We start from the raw sequence: 12,654 nt of genomic DNA, 5'->3' as shown, positions 1-12,654 counted from the left end.
CTGGGCGTCTCACTCGTACAAAGAAGGAGGCAAAAAGGAAAATGAAACAAAGGAAGGCCTTCAGAGTGGGACACGGCCAAGTGTCGGCGCAGAGTGTGTACATTTTTTTTTTTTTCATTCGTGTATCCAAGTCAATCAGTTGTTAAGTTTACCGGGGTATTTTTTTTTTTCATGCGTGTAACCAAGTCACTCAGTTAAGTTTACCGGTGTTCTTTTTTTTTTTTTTGTAACGATATTTATTGTCTCACAAACATACGATGCACACAAGCGCCGGAAGCCTGCCGCTGGTAAAGCTGTTTCCAGTTGTTTTGTAGCTAATGCGGATTGCCTCAAAACAAATTGGCTAAAATTATATCCTGCCAATGGCATGCGGCACTGTCAGATTCATTTAACATTGCCGGCAAACTGCGCTGTCTTCTGACGCGTGGAAAACAGCAAGCAAGTCGGATTTTAGGCCGGGCATGCAAGCTTTGGTGAGAGGCCACACCCTGACAGAAGCGAAGTTGTGCTGCAATGTGTATATAGCTGTAAATAATGTGTGCTGTAATTAGAGTGAATGGTCCATGTAATCGGGAGAGTAGTGAAATCGGAAGTAAAGAAGAAAAATAAAAGAAGAGTCGTTTCGTAGCTCAAATGAAAGTTATGCTGTTTGCAAAGCTTCGCAGATCAAAAAAAAAAAAAAAAAAAGACTAGAGCTCCAACTTGTAGCCATCGTCGGTGTGATGCGTCGCTTCAACATCTAAGCTAACTTTCTTTAGCTTCAAAGTTTCTCCGAAATCTGCGCATCATTGCTTTGTACAAGTATGGCAGTGCTTGAGCGAATGGCATATTAATTCCCTCGCTGTAATGTGTATTTTAGTAATAATAATAATAATAATAATAATAATTGGTTCACAGGAAGGGAAAGGCACAGCATCTGTCACAGTTGTTTCTGTCGACACCTGAACCGCGCCGTACGGGAAGGGAGGAAGGTGGGAGTGAAAGTGGAAAAAGAGAAATGAGGAGCCATAGTGGGGGGCTGCGGAGTAATTTCGACCACCTGGGGATCTTTAACATGCGCTGACATCGCAAATAACACGGACGCCTCTTCGTTTCACCTCCACCGAAACGCATCCGCCAAGGTCAGAATCAAACCCGGGTACTCCGGCACAGTAGATGTGTGTTATCCCTTGAACGTTTCTGAAAAGCGTCATTCATGATGGGAATATGAACGGTTCTCGAGGAACCTTGCAAAGCACCCCTGGTTGTTCTGCTTTACTTGAGCCACTCATTGTTTCAGAGGTTGTTTTCGTATATTTCCGGACTTCCGTATGCTTGTGGTCATGAGACACCTCGTGTATAAAGGAGGGCGATTGGTTCATCTAGCATGATGTCTCCCCGCCCGCCTGCTGCAACATGAGCAGAGTTATCACATGGAATCACAATCCACCCTTTTAAATTGCTCAGTTCCTTATTTCATTTTCCTACAAATAACCTCACAGTTAAGCATACTTTCGCACACTCAGCAGCAGCTGTTAAATGCTGCACAAACTTTTGCGAAGGGGGGCGTACTTCGCCAGGCATTTTGGCAGCAGCGGTGGAGCGGGACGAACGTGAGATCCTCACCGTGTTCTTCACTGTGTTTTCTTCTATAATATGTTCGTGCAAGTTCCTTTGTTTCCGTCGTTGCTGCCAACCTGCTAGTGTTTTCTTTGCCTGTGTATAGCCCAACATGTCGCGGTATTGCAAGTGCCGGGAAAGATTGAAAGATGAAGAAAATGTCATTACATGCAATGAGTGTGAATTTTGTTTTCATGGCTCGGTATGCTCCGGAATGAGTGAATCGACATTCGCTTCAAAACGAGAAGCGGCCAAAAATGCATGGAAGTGTGAGGCATGTAGACTTTCAGGTGGAGGGAAGGGCGACACCTCAAATGGAGACCCGAATTCATATTCCGATCTGAAACTTCTTGTTGTGGAAGTAAACAAAAAGCTGACTTCCCTTTTGCCTCTAAACGGAAAGCTAGACGACGGAGAGCTCACTCCAGATGTTACATGAAGAGTTTGCTTCTGTAAAAGAACGCCTTGACACGCAGGATAAAGAAATCAAGGGTAATAAAAGTAAAGTTGACAAACTAGAAAAGAATGCGGACTCAAAATGTATAGCCCAGCTAAAGCTTAGCGTACATGACTTAGAATGGCGCAGCAGGCGCTTGAACATCGAAATTAACGGAATTCCTGAGGCGGACGAAGAGGACCTTTTGGCAAAGGTCAACGAAGAGGCAAAAAAAAAAAAAAATGGCATAAAGCACCTCACCCAGAAAGACGTACCAGCCCTTCATAGGTTGTCTGCGAAACCCGGAATGATAAAAGGTCTGAATGCCCGTTTTGTGAGGCAGGACGTACGCGACACTTGGCTAAAGAAGAGGAAGATCTTGGAGGACATAGACGATTCATTATTTATCACAGAAAACATGACTACCCACTCGAGTGCGTTGTTGAAATCAACAAAAGACTGGGCTAAACAGGCTGGCTTGGCATACGTGTGGCATGCCAACGGGAAGGTTTTTGGTGCGTAGAATGCATGGTGACTCGGGAAAGGTTGTAAAGTGCGTGAGTGATCTGTGCCCTATCAGCAGCTGAGTACGTCGCCGTGCAGTTGGAACTCTGAGTACCTCTATCCTGAAATGGTGGACCTAGGACTTGTGACATTGGAAAAACTTAGAAACGATCTTGGTGGTCAGAAACGCGGTTATCTACGCTGCTTTCATTCAAATGCTCAATCCATATTCAACAAGATTGCTGAGCGGTAATATTTGTTTAATAGACTTCAAAACTGTGTTGATGTGCTGATGGTAACCGAAACATGCAGACAAGCAGTTGTGGTTCCATTGACCAATCTAATATGAAAACTTTTATGGTAATAGAACGACGCGTAGAGGTGGTGATGTGTCGGTGCTGGTAAGCTGTCTTCTGCAGCCTGCCTTGCTTTCAGAATTTACTTGCGTTACAGACGATTATGAGGTTGTTTGTCTGTAAGTGAATGACGTCGTAGTTGCGACTTGCTACCGCCCTTCGGATGGTTCGGTCTCTGAAATCTTTGTGTTCTTAGATAATCTTTTGTCATTTGTTAACCAAAATAGGTACAATGTGATACTAGCCGGTAATTTTGTGTTCTTAGATAATCTTTTGTCATTTGTTAACCAAAATAGGTACAATGTGATATTTACCGGTGATTTTAATCTTGATATGAGCAATAATAGCCCCCAAAAAATAGATTTTGAAAATGTGTTGGTATCTAATTGTTGTATAAATAACATAGCCTGTCCCACTCGAATAACACTGTCAACGAAAACAATTCTAGATTTGGTAATAACCAATTACGATCAGAACTTTGTTACAGCTGGTGTTGTTAATTATGAATTTAGTGACGACTTGCCTGTGTTTTGTAGCATAAGAATCGGTAATCGGGCAAACCTCCGCCACAAAGTGGCTACTATTTATCAGCCTGTTACACCAACCCTCTTAGAAGCTTTCCACAAGGAGTTAGAAACAGTCTGTTGGGACGTTTTTCAAGCAGCAGACGCTAATGTCGCTTATGACACTTCTTTAGGCTTGTTTCTTTTGGTCTATATCAACGTCATTTTGTTTTAAACGCTGCACGACAGACAAGATATGCCGAGAACCTTGGGTGACAAAGGACCTATTGAAGAAGATTAAAAAAAAAAAAAAGAGCCTCTTTTTAAGAATTTCATCCGATCTCGTGCACAATCTGATCTCGCTGCGTTCAAGAGATTTGGCAATGATTTAACTAAGAAGTTGAAAAAAGCAAGGGACTTCTACTACCAAAACTTGTTCAGTTCTAGCGGAATACGCACCGACCTAATGTGGAACAACTTAAATACGCTAATGGGCCAATGTAAGAAAAAGGAGACAGTTGATGAAATTCTTCACGAAGGACAAAAGGGGAATGGGGAAGCACTGGTGAATATTTTCAATAATTGTTTTGTTCACAGGGACTTAAACACAACCCAGACAGCATCCTATAAGACTTTAGGGCACGATAACTCTGATACACTATTTTTCGAACCAACAGATGCAAATGAGGTGTGTTCTGTTTTCTTGAGTTTAAGTAATTCTCAAACCGTTGATGCTGACGATATACAAATAAGACCTGTGAAGTATACCATGCATATAATCAGTCCTATTTTGGCACATATATTTAATCTTTGTATTCCCACAGGAGTTTTTTCTTCAAAAATGCAAGCTGCTCGAGTGATAGCTTTATTTAAAAAAGGTGATAAGAGTGTCATATCTAGCTACAGACCTTTATCAATTCTTCCTGGTTTTTCTAAAGGTCTAGATAAAATTATATTAAACCGCATATTGCGCTTCTACCGCAAAAATAATCTTATCACTACCTCGCAGTACTGCCTCATAAAGAACAGGTCTAGACAGTTGGCGTTGCTGGACCAAAAGGAATATATTCTACAAAATTTTGAGGACAAACGCACTGTCACAGGCATTTTTGTTGATTTCACTAAGGCTTTTAATTATATTAGTTATAAAATCGTGTTTGAAAAACTGAATCCTTATGGAATAGATGGACTTGTTTTGGCACGGTTGAAGAGCTACGTGTCAAATAGGTTTCAATATTTTGAAATGAATGGATTCGCTTCTAGAAGAAAGCATATAGTCTCTGGGGTGCCACAAGGTAGTATTTTAGGTCCTGTCTTATTTAATGTATATATTGATGATATTGTACACATTTGTTCAGACATTAAGTTCATTATATACTCCAATGATACAAGTGCCTCGGTATCATCTCTTTCTGAAGCTGAAGGAATCCTTAAGGCGAACATTGTTTTGCGTAAATTAGACTCCTGGAGGTGTAACAATCATTTGATAATTAACGCGAACAAAACCAAAGTAGTTGTTTTTCGATCAAAAGGAAAACAAGTATCGTTACAGGAAAACATAATATTTAGATCCGAACCGATTGACGTGGTAGACAGTGTTAAGGTATTTAAGGTATATCTTACATCAACATTACAATGGGAGGATCATATAAACAGTCTAATAGGTAAATTGAGTTGCAGAACGGGAATTTTAAATCGCAACCGCTCTACTCTCCCGAAAAGAATTAAACTGATGGTATGCAATGGTCTCTTTGCCTCCTACCTAAACTACTCTCATTTAGTTTGGGGAACTGCAACAAACCCAAGCCTACTACAGTTGCACAGGCTACAGAAAAAGATATTACGAATCATTGTAGATGTCGATTACACAGCACCAACTTCTTATATTTTATATCACTTAATGTGCTAGACATAAACAACCTATACGTGTATAAGGTGTGCCGGCAGTACCGTTTGAATACCCAACGAAACTGTTCGACTTTGAAAGAAATTGCAGAACTATGCTCTAACAATCCAATTTACAGAACTCGAAATCCAGAACAATGGAATGTTCCAATGTGCCGCCAAACCTATGGACAACAAATGCTCTGTAACACACTTCCGCGATTATTGAACATTGTAGAAATGCGTGGTATTGATATATTCAATAGGTCCCTATCATCACTGAAAATATATTTCGCAACGTACCTTATATAGGTTTCATGCTGTAGTTTATTAACGTTAATTATGCTGAGGATATTGCCGGGTGCATGTTGATTGTCTTTTTTCTTTTTTTTTCAGAGTGTATTTTCTTATGTGCATTATGTTGTCTTTTTTATTTATTTTTTTTCTTTTTTTTTCCTTCATTCATCTTTTTTAACGCCTGTAACCGTTGTGTGCCCACTTTCGTTTCACCCTGCTGCTCTACATGCCTTAAGGGGGCCGAGGACTTCTCAAGCCGCAGACAGGCTTTTCCCTCGGCCTCCTTCCACTTCTTTGTGGTGAATAAAATATCCATGATTGAAATTACGTCAACCGGACTCACGTCAACTGGTACGACACTATAGAGAGAAAAAAATCATAGCGCCGATTCCAGGCGGGTATTCCACGTGATGCACACTACGCCATTGCTGCTGACAGGTGGGAATACGAAGTGGCGTACTGGAAAGAATGCAGTGTAACATTCTCTTTATACAGACAGCCTCCTTTGCACTGCCTACCTCGCGTATCTAAGGAGATCAGAAGTTTGGACAAGGCACGCATTCGGGCAGAGGGTGAACCAAGGTGTAGCACAGATTATGCAATTCCTTTTTTTCAATTTGACGACCTACGGTTCCGTTCCAAGCGATCACCAATGGTAAATAACGTTGTAGGTATTTCAGGTTTCATGTTGCGTCACTGGTCTTCTGACACTTAGATATTTATATGGGACATGGTGTATTCAGTTTACCTGCTGCATTACTGTGCAACTGTTTAGTTTATTTCCTCCGTTTAGTTCTACTAATTTAATAGGAGTAGTTATGTTTCGAAGCCGCTCTCCAAGCTGTCACCCGCCGTGCTCGTCCAGAGGGCGACGGTCTGTTCAGCTGCTGGCATTCGAAAGGGTTCTCCTCTCACCCGCCGTGCTCGGTGGCGCTGACCGGCGGTCTGTTGAGTTGTACCTGCTGGGCACCTTGGAGTACTACCCGGAGTCGAACCAGGTTTACAGCATGTTTATTGCAACTGGTCTCTCCTTTTTTTTTTTTTTAAATCACCCCTGACAGCTCGTTAAATAGACTCCCTAAACAAAGACCATATCGTTACGCCAAAAGGGACATTGCAGAGTTCAAATCCACCGCCGTGGTCACGTACGTCCTTGCCGGACAGCCCGAGTCCCGTGGGAATGAGCTTCCTGGCCTCCGCGGCTCCTTTACACAAGAGCCCAGCGCGCGCACACACACAAACACACACCTCCACACACCGTGGATGATCTGCGGTTCGGAATACTGCTGCTCGCCTTGCCGACGCGGGACATCCGGAGTCGTCTTGCGGGCGGGGTTGCGTCGGCGACTTGAAATCCGCGCCAGCCAGGCGATCCGCGATCCAGGGTCACGGGAAATGAACGAAAAGTCACGCACGGCGCTCCGGCTCTCAAGTGCACACCCCGCAGCTGTGCTCTCGACGAGCAGGCGCCAGTCCAGTAGCCGGCGGTGTGGTATGTCGCGTTGATGAGCGCAACAGGAGTGAACACTATCGAGCTTAATATATAGTAGGAATAGGTCAAAGCTCGCCCTTTATAGTGGTTTAAGCCGACTATTCCTGCATATATTGCGTGCCACTGTGCTTTATAAGCCCAAAGGTTTTAATATGCAGTGCTTTTGTTCGTGCTGCGAGGTGTGCGTACGTATCAGCATTTTCACGGCGCCGTGAACAATACTGGCATCTGACACGCCACGGTGGCTCAGTGGTCTATGTGGGCCTAAACGCCAGAAATGAAAAAAAAAAAAATAATGAAAAAGCCACGGCGGATCGGAAGTTGGCGCGTTCGATAGGTGCAGCCATGGATGCGAGATCGAATCCCGGCCGCGGCGGCCGCTTTTAAGATTCGGCGAAAAGCAAGGCGCTCGTGTACTGTGCAATGGCATTGCACTTTAAACAACCCCATGCGATCGAAATTTACGGTAGTCCCTCACTACGGCGTCTGTCAGAGTCTAAGTCGCTTTGGCACGTTAGACCCTACAAACCCAACCAAACTAAACTAACCCCACGCTAACCACTTGAGAGTACTGGATCTTTAGAATGAGTACTGTGGCGAACACGAAATTGTTGAAGCCCGTTGGTCGTTTGGTTTTAACATTGTGCAAGCTCTTTCGTGCACCTTTTGCGGAGACTAGTGAGCTCTTCCGCCCTGCTTGATAGCAAGAACGGTACTCGTATTGGTGGTGTCAGGAGCGTTGTAGGATTCATCAACCCTTGTTATTTGCTTCGAGATATTTTCTGGAGTATGTGTTGGCGAATGTGGACCTACGAAATTGTGGCTAGCTAAGCCAAGTATGTTTCTATACACATAAGTAATGACGAGGCGTGCCAAAGAATTAAATTGTCTCGTCGACTGAGACGCCGCACTGAGTGTGCCTTTTATTTGCTTTTTGCACGTTTTTCAATAGCGAAAAAATAATACACTTCAGTGGAAGCTATATCCATTTTATGTTTTTGTACCAAAAATTTCAGTAAATAGAAGGCACGAAGTTCAGTCACAAAGCATGGAGCTCAGACGTAATTAGAGAGTTCATTTCTCCCTGTAATGGAACGTATGTGCTCGCCCGAAATCAATTTTCTAATTAATGACACTATCCACGCCGTGGGCGAGGGTACACGCGTTCATTCGGGATATTTATGGCGTTCATTTCTTCCTCATTAGTAGAGCCAGACACAGGCACTGGGCTACGCAAGTATGTCAAATAACCAGAAGAGGGACGGGCAGTTCAGAACTACTGTTCGAAGAAGGCTCATAATTGAATATCCCGCATGTTAAGACTACCCGCTATGCTGCGCGAATAATGGCACACAAAGGTGTTACGCATCATTTTTTCTCTCGCGAGCGAACAAGAATCCGCAGCGAATCGGACGGCTGTCGTTTCGCCGAGCACCACCATGTTCCACGCGGCAAACAGGGGAGGCTGGGGATTTCTAGGGACAAGTGGCATTGAGCTGGGAAACATTCTGCTATTCGTTCGTCATGTGACTGCGAGAGTGAATGTAGTGCCTAGGTTCGTGTAACTAGATCCGGGATAGAAGCTTCTATCCCCATTCCCTTTCGCCAGCGATAACGGCTACCCAGTGTTCTCATAAGCGTCGTCCGCGTCAATAGCTTGACAGTGATCCGAGAGTAGATAGCCCGCGTACTGAACTGACGAATGTGCTGAAACGACGGCGAGCGGCGCCCATCCAACGCAGTAATAGAGCGAGCAGCAACCAGGCCACGCCAAGGTTGGAGGCGAAGCTTCGTCGTCTTTGTGTCCCCGCTTCGTGTCTAAGCGGCGCTGACTGTGCCGTAAGCCTCGCCAGCCTCGCTCAGCGAAGTGCTGCGACGACGTCGACGACGTTCATTTTCATTCCTGTTGTACAGCGCTATCTGCGACTGGAATAAGAGGTGAGCGAATCTCGTGATTTTCTTTTGAAGGCGTATGCGTAATCCATGTTAGCTTTCTGACGCAACTTTAAGCGACAGAATGCGATAGGAGCGAATGCTAGCGATTGATATCTTAGTTGAGATAATGAACACGGAACGTTTCGCGAAATCACGGCAACCATGGTCCATACCTCAGCGAATGTGATTTCACTAGAATTGGCAAGCATGGCAACTATGAGGCTGGCGGATGAGATCAGGAAGTTTGGCGGAATGAGATTACGTAGCCGGCGTAGCATGGGTTTTACTGGAGGGCTTGAGAGGCATTTGTCCAGCTTTAGGGATAGCTTAATTAACAGTCATAATAATGTCGACGATGAAGGAAACTTACGTGCAGCTCCAACGAAAAATAGATTAGTACAAGTGACTCGTTAAGACAGCAGAAAAATTGCCAGACGCGGCGCTGTTGTTGCCGTATGCGCCGATTGCCGTTGAGTGTGCCAGGCACGTCCTATTTCCCAAAGCGGGGGTGTTCGGTAGAAAGCAGCCCATTCCAGCACTGGACAATGCGAAAGCCCGCATAATGAATGAACAATTGTGCATTGCTTATCGGCGGAGTAATGCGCCGATGTGGCTGCCCACATGATTTTAACTATTAAGTTATTAGCTAGCACTGTGAGCAACGGTGTCTTTATCGCAGTTTTTCTTTTTAAAAAATTGCTGGGTGAAATAATCGTTAGCTTAGGAAGTGTTATCTGTACACATCAGCCATCTTTCCTGTTTCATGTGTCTTCATAGTGTACTCCACTTTGGTTTCATCTCTGCGCAGTATGCCTGCGTGAAATACGGATGAGAAATTTTGTTTCATTGCCTGTACGTTGACTTGTGTGCTGCGTTCTTTTATTACTACTTTGTTATCTTTGGCTGATCGGGCTGCTGTCGTATTGTATTTTGTCATATTTGCCGTTTCTTATGCTGTATGTATCTATCCCCCTCCCTCCACAGTAATCCCTAATTGGCGCTGTGGGTAAAGAATAAATAAATAAACAGCAAAGTTTGGGCTTAGTTTGATGGACTGCTGTCTGCCGCCCACCCCGACTTGGCAAATTAGTGGGGCCTGTACTGTTGTACGGGAACAAAAGCGCCGCATATCGCGATTTTTTCGGTTCGGTTACGAGGCACTCGTGCTAATTATTTTCCGTTGCAGCTGCACAGCTGTCGATAGGTGGAGCGCAGTTTGAAATCACTTGTTTTTCGCGGCCGCTTTGAACGCGGCCTTGTTGCGCCCGTGTCGCCACGTTTAGCTGGTGGCTCAGGTCAAGCAGCGCACAGTAAAGACGTTGCAGTTTGCTTACCTCGGCAACCCGACATGAGATGCGGCTGCTCGCGCGTCTTTCAAGCTTGTCCTCAGAGGAGCCGCTTGGAATAAAAAAAAAAAAAAGAAAAAGCAGGGCTAACGCGAACTCATGTGAGTTGTCCAGCTTCTTGAGGCTTGCATGCTTGCTGCTTGAGCTTCACGGCCAAACGCGAAGGCACGCCAGCAGTCGCAAGCCGTGTCGGGTTGCCAAAATAAGCAAAGTAACTTGTTTTCCGAGCTTGTCATTGACATCAACGACGGGCGAAAGGAGCGACCAGGGCCCATCAAGACCGCGTTCGACATAATGCGAGTGATGAATCTATGTTCCATATATTCACAGCAGCCGCGAACATTTCACGGTAATTGGCCCCAGCGGCCAACGCTTCGTGGCGCTGGCGTCGTGAAGGGCACGTTGACGAGCATTTCGGTTAAGTATTCTGACGGCGGTACTTGTCAGCTGTGTGCTTCCGTTTGCTTTAAAACCTTATTTGTCAGATCTCGGCTCAAGTTGTGGTTGTTTTGAATATTGACATGACACTTTTATGGGATGCGTTCTCTGTTATTGTTTCGCGTTGGGTTGCATCAGGCTGAATGATGGCCAAAAAGAAAAAAAAAAGAAGAAAATGTCACGGAACGGTTGGAGTCCTTTTGCTGCCGTCCCTAGCTAATATGTAGCGCTCCAAGCGGAAGGGGGGGGGGGGGGGGGGGTTATCAGAGTGCACTGTCTGTAAATAAGTACTTAAATACTATACCTCCCATGTAGAAGTACTGAGACCTGAGACCGTCTACTGCCGCCAGCCTCCAAGAGTCAAATCCAGCATCGTCTTGTGCTCTCCTTATTTCTGTGTTCTGTCTTCCGGTGGTTTTAAGATGAACCAGAATTCCTGCCTAACATTTCTTACTCGTCTTCATTTTCCTCTCAATTTAAAATGACCTGCGTTTTATCTCCTCCTAAACTCATTTCGACAGTACAGATGATAAGTCCTCCTACATACATAGACGTGACCCACTGAATATCATGCATGCTTACAAATATGCGATTTATTTATACCCAAATAAACGTTAATGTTGTCCATGTGAGCTGCGCCGCAGAGGGTTCCGCCCTGCAAGTCCGACAACGTAATATTGCACTGAAAAACACAGCGGACAGCTTTGAATGGGCACTACCGTATGTAAGAGCCTGGCGCCGCTCTGCTGAGCCGCTTCACCGTCTGGATATCCGACGCTCGGGAACTGAATGGCTTCAACACTGCCAAGCCACAGATGGCATTTGAGCCTCTGCGGCGTTCGCCTGGCCGGATGTCGCTATTCGACCCTCGGGAATCGAGCCCTCGAATCGTTCCGATTGCGCAGTCTGAGAACTGAGAGAAGGTCGCCCACAATACTGCCCACACCGAGCCGCGGTCAGTTGCTCCCTCTTTTGCACAGCGGCCGCTTCTTGATCGTTTCATGGATGCATCGAGAATTGCCATGCTTATTTCATTAAAGCGGCAGACTTAATTATGCGTTTGTACCTTTTACAAGCTTAATTTGAGTTTTGCGGTGTGGCCATTGAGGGCGTGGATTGACTACTTGTTTCGTTACTTCAGTTGTTTTACCAGTGTCCAACATGTCCTTTGGCTGTTGAGTTCTCAATACCCATTTCTCCCGCCGAGGTGGCTCATTCCTCCGGCCGTTCGGCTACTCTACCCAAGGACTCGGAATCGAAACCCGGCCACTTTTCAATGGCAGCGGAAAGCGAGACGCCTGTGTGTTGTGACATGTCACTGCACACTAAACAACCTGAGGGGGTCGAGATGTCCATGTTTTTTTTTTATCTAAATTATTATTTTTTTGGGGGGCGTTTAGCTCCTTTTCTTTTATCTTAAATTGGATTAAGCCTGGCAAAGCTTTGCTGGTCCGGGCTCCCTCTCTCTTTCTTTTACATTTTTTTTCGTCATATTCTGAGAGGAATAATAAAAGGTAAAAGGTAAAAGGCGTTACTCATAGCCTGTGTCTCTTTGGGACGTGAAACCACCCGACAAACCACACCCAACCAACTGCCATTTCTATGCATATCTTTGCGGACATGATCACGTGGTCTAGCATTGTTTGGTTGACTGTTTATTCTGTGTCACTCGTTAGCATGCAAGTGAAGCTGTTTTGTGCGTGTTCAAATTTTTAAATGCTCCTTATGCTAAGTTCGTTTCCGGAACCAGGGAAAATAACTTGAACCACAAGACGCCACATCTACCAGTTCTGACGGTTCTCACTCGTTCCGCTATGCTATACGTGTACGATGTAGCCCACATTTCCACCACGGTATACCTCAG

The sequence above is a fragment of the Amblyomma maculatum genome, chromosome 11 (genome assembly GCF_055883805.1).
Source record: "Amblyomma maculatum isolate TAMU_Amacu chromosome 11, ASM5588380v1, whole genome shotgun sequence".
Classification (NCBI taxonomy): domain Eukaryota; kingdom Metazoa; phylum Arthropoda; class Arachnida; order Ixodida; family Ixodidae; genus Amblyomma; species Amblyomma maculatum.
Note: the sequence above shows the minus strand (reverse complement) of the source record.